At 36.3% G+C, this 5,686-nt stretch overlaps 1 non-coding gene across 1 annotated transcript; it reads right to left on the reverse strand.

Moving 5' to 3' along the window:
• Positions 1-720: 720 nt before the first annotated feature.
• LOC122441182 lies at positions 721-827 on the reverse strand. The gene has a single exon (XR_006269302.1). It is a non-coding gene; the product is annotated as a U6 spliceosomal RNA (small nuclear RNA).
• Between the last annotated feature and the right edge of the window lie 4,859 nt (positions 828-5,686).

The raw sequence follows: 5,686 nt of genomic DNA on the forward strand, positions 1-5,686 counted from the left end.
AGCAAGTTGTTATCCATGTATAATTTTCCTTTCTAATCATAAAGTCAGCCATCAACTTGAATTTAGAAAGTTCTATTGTGGAGCACAAAGCATTTTTAAAATAAATATGGCCATTATTAGTAAGCATCTTATGCTCTAAAACTTTCCAAATAGTCGTGAATATTCATAACACTAATGCTCACACACAGTAATACTCATTGACATCTGGGGGAAACTAAGATACAGAAACTAACATTTTAAGATAGCTTAACTAACATTAAATTTGTCAAAACTGTATCTAGGCTTTAAAACATCTGTTCCCTTTCCTGCACTCGGAGACATGACCCTCCTGTAGTTGCCTAATATTTCATTCTATTATATGCCAGGCTAACATTAAAATAAGCATTGATACTTGGCAAACATTCATCTTTCCTTCTCAGTTTCAAATTCTGCTGAGTCTCATAGTAAGTCCTATTTGGAGGTGGTGGAACTCTCCCTACCCAACATGATGAATACATTTCTAGAAAAGATAAAAAACAGGGGCTTCATTGGCTTATAAAAGCGCCAGGAGCATAAAACAGGGGAAAATCCCATCTCAGTAGTATAATAAGAAAATTTGGAATCTGACAGAGAACAATTATTTAGTTTCCATTACAAAAAATAAAACAGGATAGCAAAAGATAAATCAACCTCTGTTTTTTCTTTTTTTTTTCTCTTTTTTTTTTTTCTTCTTTTTTTTTTAAAAATATGGAACACTTCACGAATTTGCGTGTCATCCTTGCGCAGGGGCCATGCTAATCTTCTCTGTATCGTTCCAATTTTAGTATATGTGCTGCCGAAGCGAGCACTCAACCTCTGTTTTAATTAAGCCAAACCCATAGGTCATTTAAGTAAAGGTTGAAGAGATGTGCCCGGGAGTATGTTGAACACGATGGACTAAACCTTAAACCTCCAATAGCCAAAACTTTTTACCTGCCTAGCAGAAAGAGATGTGATTGCACTGTCAACCAAATTGTTGTCATGTGAGTAAAATGCATAAAAGGCTTTAAAACCAAGGCTCTTTTACTCATTAAAGTCTTCTAGCGCTTCATTAATTTTAATAGGATAATCTAGTTCTGATTGAAGTGCACCTGAATGCAGTTAGTGCCTCATCAGTTCTGATGAGCTCCAAGTAATTCAAGCCATGTCTGCAGAGTGATCACAAATTGTGTGTCTCTGTTTACACCTACCCTAGGCCTGTTTGCCCATGTCCTCAGCAGCACAGCTTTTATATTCCAGGAGCCGAGCAGCTTGTTTTTTGATCTCTCTTACAGTAGAGATTTTTATTTTCAGAGCTGCCTTTATACAAAAAACTGAGTTTTGTGCAAACAACAACAACAAAAAAGATTTTGTGGAGATGCCAAAATATGACATTTCTTCTCCAAATCTTCAGACTGAATGCAGATATAGAATATAGATATGAGTCAAATGCATTTTTGAAAAGTTGGGAGTCTGATGTCTATGTTAAAAAGTAAATATCAGTTCTGCATTTCCATTCTAACTCTGTTTCAAAAAATTCTTTTTAGAAAAACCTCTTCTTGGACTTCCTGGCAGTCCAGTGGTTAAGACTCCATACTCTCAAAGTAGGGGATAGGGGTTCTTTGGTTTAGTCTCAGATCCCAGGCAGGTCTTTTAGTCTTCCAGATGGCTAATCTCCATATGTGCAGATTTTTCTAGTTTAATTCTCAGAGGGCAGTTTTATTTATATTTTTCTCTTTTTTTGAGGGTTTTGAGGCTCCCCCCAATATGTTATATTCCTCAATAAAATTTTAAATCCTTGTATAGTTCCCCATGCATGAGAAAAAGAGTATTTCTACTGTAGAGAGATTGTGATTATTTCATTTTTACCTCAATTATTAGATTAAATACAGTAGATACTGCATAATTTGTACCAAAATTTTCCTCCATTAAAATTACTAGCAACTATATATCCTTTCACATTAAAAAAATTAGCCTTGCTTAAATGTCAAATTTTCTAATTTTTTTGGCCACGTGGCATGCAAGATTCTTACTTCCCTAAGCAGGGATCAATCCCATGCCCTCTGCAGTGGAAGCACTGAGTCTTAACCACTGGATCACCAGGGAAGTCCCTAAATGTCAAATTATTAAAAGTTGTTATGAAATATTTTTGACATTCAAAAAGGAATAAAGACTTTTTATGTCTGGGGACCAGCAGGTGAGAAGAGTCACCATTGTGAAAGGGGTAACCACCAAAAACCATAGAAGTCAGAAGACAATGGAACAAAATATTTAGAGCTGAAAGAAAGGGGTGAAAAATAGAGAATTTAATGTTTCTTGAGTCAGGTAATTAGGTCTGCGTCTTCAAGAATAGGAATTTTATCCCATTAATGTGTTGTGAGATCAATTTAGAGTACTACAATTGGCATTTTTTAAACTGAAAGAGAATAATACAGAATAGAAAAATATCAGAGTGCATCACACATAGTAAGGGTAAGAATTATTACCTGAAACTTTTATTTGGGTTTTATGTTACATACACATACACACACTCTTACTCATATGTGAAAAATATCAATAATATAATGAATTCTAAGATAAAAATATATTTCTTCCCAGAGGTTACAGTGAAAGAAAAAAAAAATGTAAGTCACTGTCATATTATTTAATCATCATAAAAACTTTGTAAGGCAAATTATCTTTGTTTACAAATGAAACCAAGACTTTATTGAGTTAGATAATTTGCCCTTGGTCACAGAGCTATAGTGGCTGAGGCTGAATTCAAGGCAAATCTTTTGACCTCAAAACAACTTCTTTCAGATGCTTTCACAACATGCTCTTTTAAAACTTTGGCCTGAAGAATAGCCATTTCTGCATAAGCAGACAAACTGCGGCAGCACAGAAGTCAAAAATAAGGACCCAAAGAAGAGAGCCAGAATAGTTTCCCAGCCATCAAAGCCTACTCCAGCTGCATTCTGCCACAGATACAAGGAACATCATAAATTTTAAAAGCCCCGTGACACAAAACCATGCTCTGTTCACATCATTGCTTGATGAATATTGATTAAAGGAGACTTAGTAAACGGAAACTATTTGCATGATCTGACGACTTCAGCTGAAAGATATGGCATTCAATTAGAATTTTAATTAATAGTTGTCTTTTTATCTCTTTCAATTGACTCATCTTTTACATAAAATCTCCTATTTTCACTGTAACACTGCCAATGTGCTTCTTTCTTGAATAGCAAAACAGACCACAACTTCTGTAAAGAGGATCATATCACTCAAACAGTTGGCAATATTTGAGGAGAAAGGATATTCTTGTATCCAATTTAAGTGCTATTACATGCTCTGAAAACTGTCTGAAGAGCTGTCAGAGGAGGATATTTGATGAATATGGAAGATGTCAACAAAAACTGAGGTGCTAGATTGAATATTTAGGAATCCATTGTAGACTTTGTTTAAATGACTGCCTTTAGTTATGAATATCCTGCTCTGAAAGAGTAAAGTCACATGTAAGTACATTCCTGGTAATACAATAAAGGGTATTGACCCACAAATCAAGAGTTTCAAATGTAAACAAGATAATTTAAACCTTAGGAAGTCTATGGTCAAGCCAATATTAAATGCAAACATGAGGGTCGTTATTGATGAGTAGAACTAAAGATGAGCAACGAATTAGGTAAAAATGCAACAAAAAGGAGAGATGTTAACTTACTCAGTTAATTCTTGTTGTTAATAATGTTGCTTTGGATGTCATGGTATAGATGACAAGGCTTGCTTTCTTTTTAAATATATAGCATATAATTTTATGCCATTGCTTATTTTTTAGTTCTTCTATGAAAAAACAAAAACAAAATTGGTATATACTTCTATCTAATCTCTTCAAGCTCATTTATGCTTATGTTCCTTCAGATGTATGAATTTGCCTTCATTTACCACTTATCTCATCAGACCTTTCAGAGGAGCAATCATCAGATCTGTTGTTTTGTTTGCCCTAAAAAATGGTTTTAAGGCATATTCAGAGATAGATTATTATCATAATAATAATTTATTTTTTGTTATTTAACAAGCAAACTTTTACATGGTACTTAAAATGTGTTGGGCACTCCTAAGTGAACTTTACAAATATTTTGTCCTCCCAACAACCCTAGGAAAGAGGCATCATCATTCTCATTTTATACAAAAGAACTTGAAGTGAAGAACTTAGAGACTAAGTCAATTACTTAATGACATATAATGGGAGAGCTGGGACTTGTAGTCAAGACACGTGCTGTAGAGTCAGCATGCTCGGCCATGGTGCCAATCCTCTCAACCCTCCCTCCCTCGTCCCCAGCATGCCAGTCACTGTCGAGGTCGTGCTCCCTCTTACGTCTACAGGCATTGGTGGGTAGAATGGCCCTCCACCCCATCCCATTCGGAGGATGTTCAGGGGAGTGTCACAATATCCTGAATTATATTGGGTGTGCCTTCCTCTTCTAAATTTCGACCACATATCAGTCTGTCACTCAGAGGTTAGTATGGTGCCTATTAGCATCAGCACAAGTGGATTATTTTTATACTTTATAAAAAGGAGGGACAACAATGCTTATAGTAACGATGTATCTTCACTGTAGCATCTATAGTACTCACAAAATGCAGAACGTGATCTCATTCCTGTTATTCAAGGTGTTTTACTATTCATGTGGAACACTTTTAGATTTATAGAGTTAGTTGCTCCCACCTCTTCTATTGTGCTCTTCAGGTTACACACATCACAGGATAGATGGAAAAGAATAACAAGATTCGAGAGATAAGTATCTGCGTGCTGAGAGAAGAATTCAGCTATTGAATTATACTAAATATGTTTTCAGTGTTTGAGACATCAAATTTTGGATTGCTTTTGAGAGACCGAATGTACAACTAGACAATGGCCAGACTATCTATGAAAACAGAACTCTGACTCACCACCTCTGCAGCAACCAATTCAAGAAGCCAGACCGCAATCTTTGAAGCCATCAGTTTTGAGACTGGGCTTGGTCAGTGACTCCCAGTTTCCCTCATTTTTGCCCCTGCTTCCAATCCAGGACCAGTCAGAGAAAGTCAAATACTACTTCCCAAACAACTTACTTAGGAAATCCCACTTCTAGTGAGTCTGCCTCCAACCTCCCCAGGCCTACCACACCACTCAGAGCATACATGAGCACACCCTTCTTTTTCACCAGAAAGCTTTCCTATGCCAGCCTTTGAGTTTTTGCCAAATTTAAGTAGGCAATAGTAGCTGACTCCCTTGCTACAGCAAGCCCTGCATAAATAGCCTCTATTTGTCCTCATCTATATAGTCTTTATTTCAAGAGAAATGAATCTCCTCTAACTCTACTTACCAGAAAACTGATTACATTAGTTCCTCATTTTCCAACGGTGTCTGTAGGGATTTGCAATGGCAACCCACTCCAGTATTCTTGCCTGGAGAGCCCCACAGACGGAGGAGTCAGGTAGGCTACTGTCCATGGGGTCACAAAGAGTCGGACATGACTGAGTGACTTCACTTTCACTTTCACTTTAGCATCTAGATAATTGGAGGGTTTTTAGATTTGTGCGAAGTGGTCTTACAAATATGAGATTTATCATTGTCCTAAAATATTTTTACTGCCTGCTACTTGGAATTGGATGTATTTACCCATCTTAGTAGCATCAAAAAAAAAAAAAAAAATCAGGAAAACACACCAAA

The sequence above is a fragment of the Cervus canadensis genome, chromosome 4, assembly GCF_019320065.1.
Source record: "Cervus canadensis isolate Bull #8, Minnesota chromosome 4, ASM1932006v1, whole genome shotgun sequence".
NCBI classification, from domain to species: domain Eukaryota; kingdom Metazoa; phylum Chordata; class Mammalia; order Artiodactyla; family Cervidae; genus Cervus; species Cervus canadensis.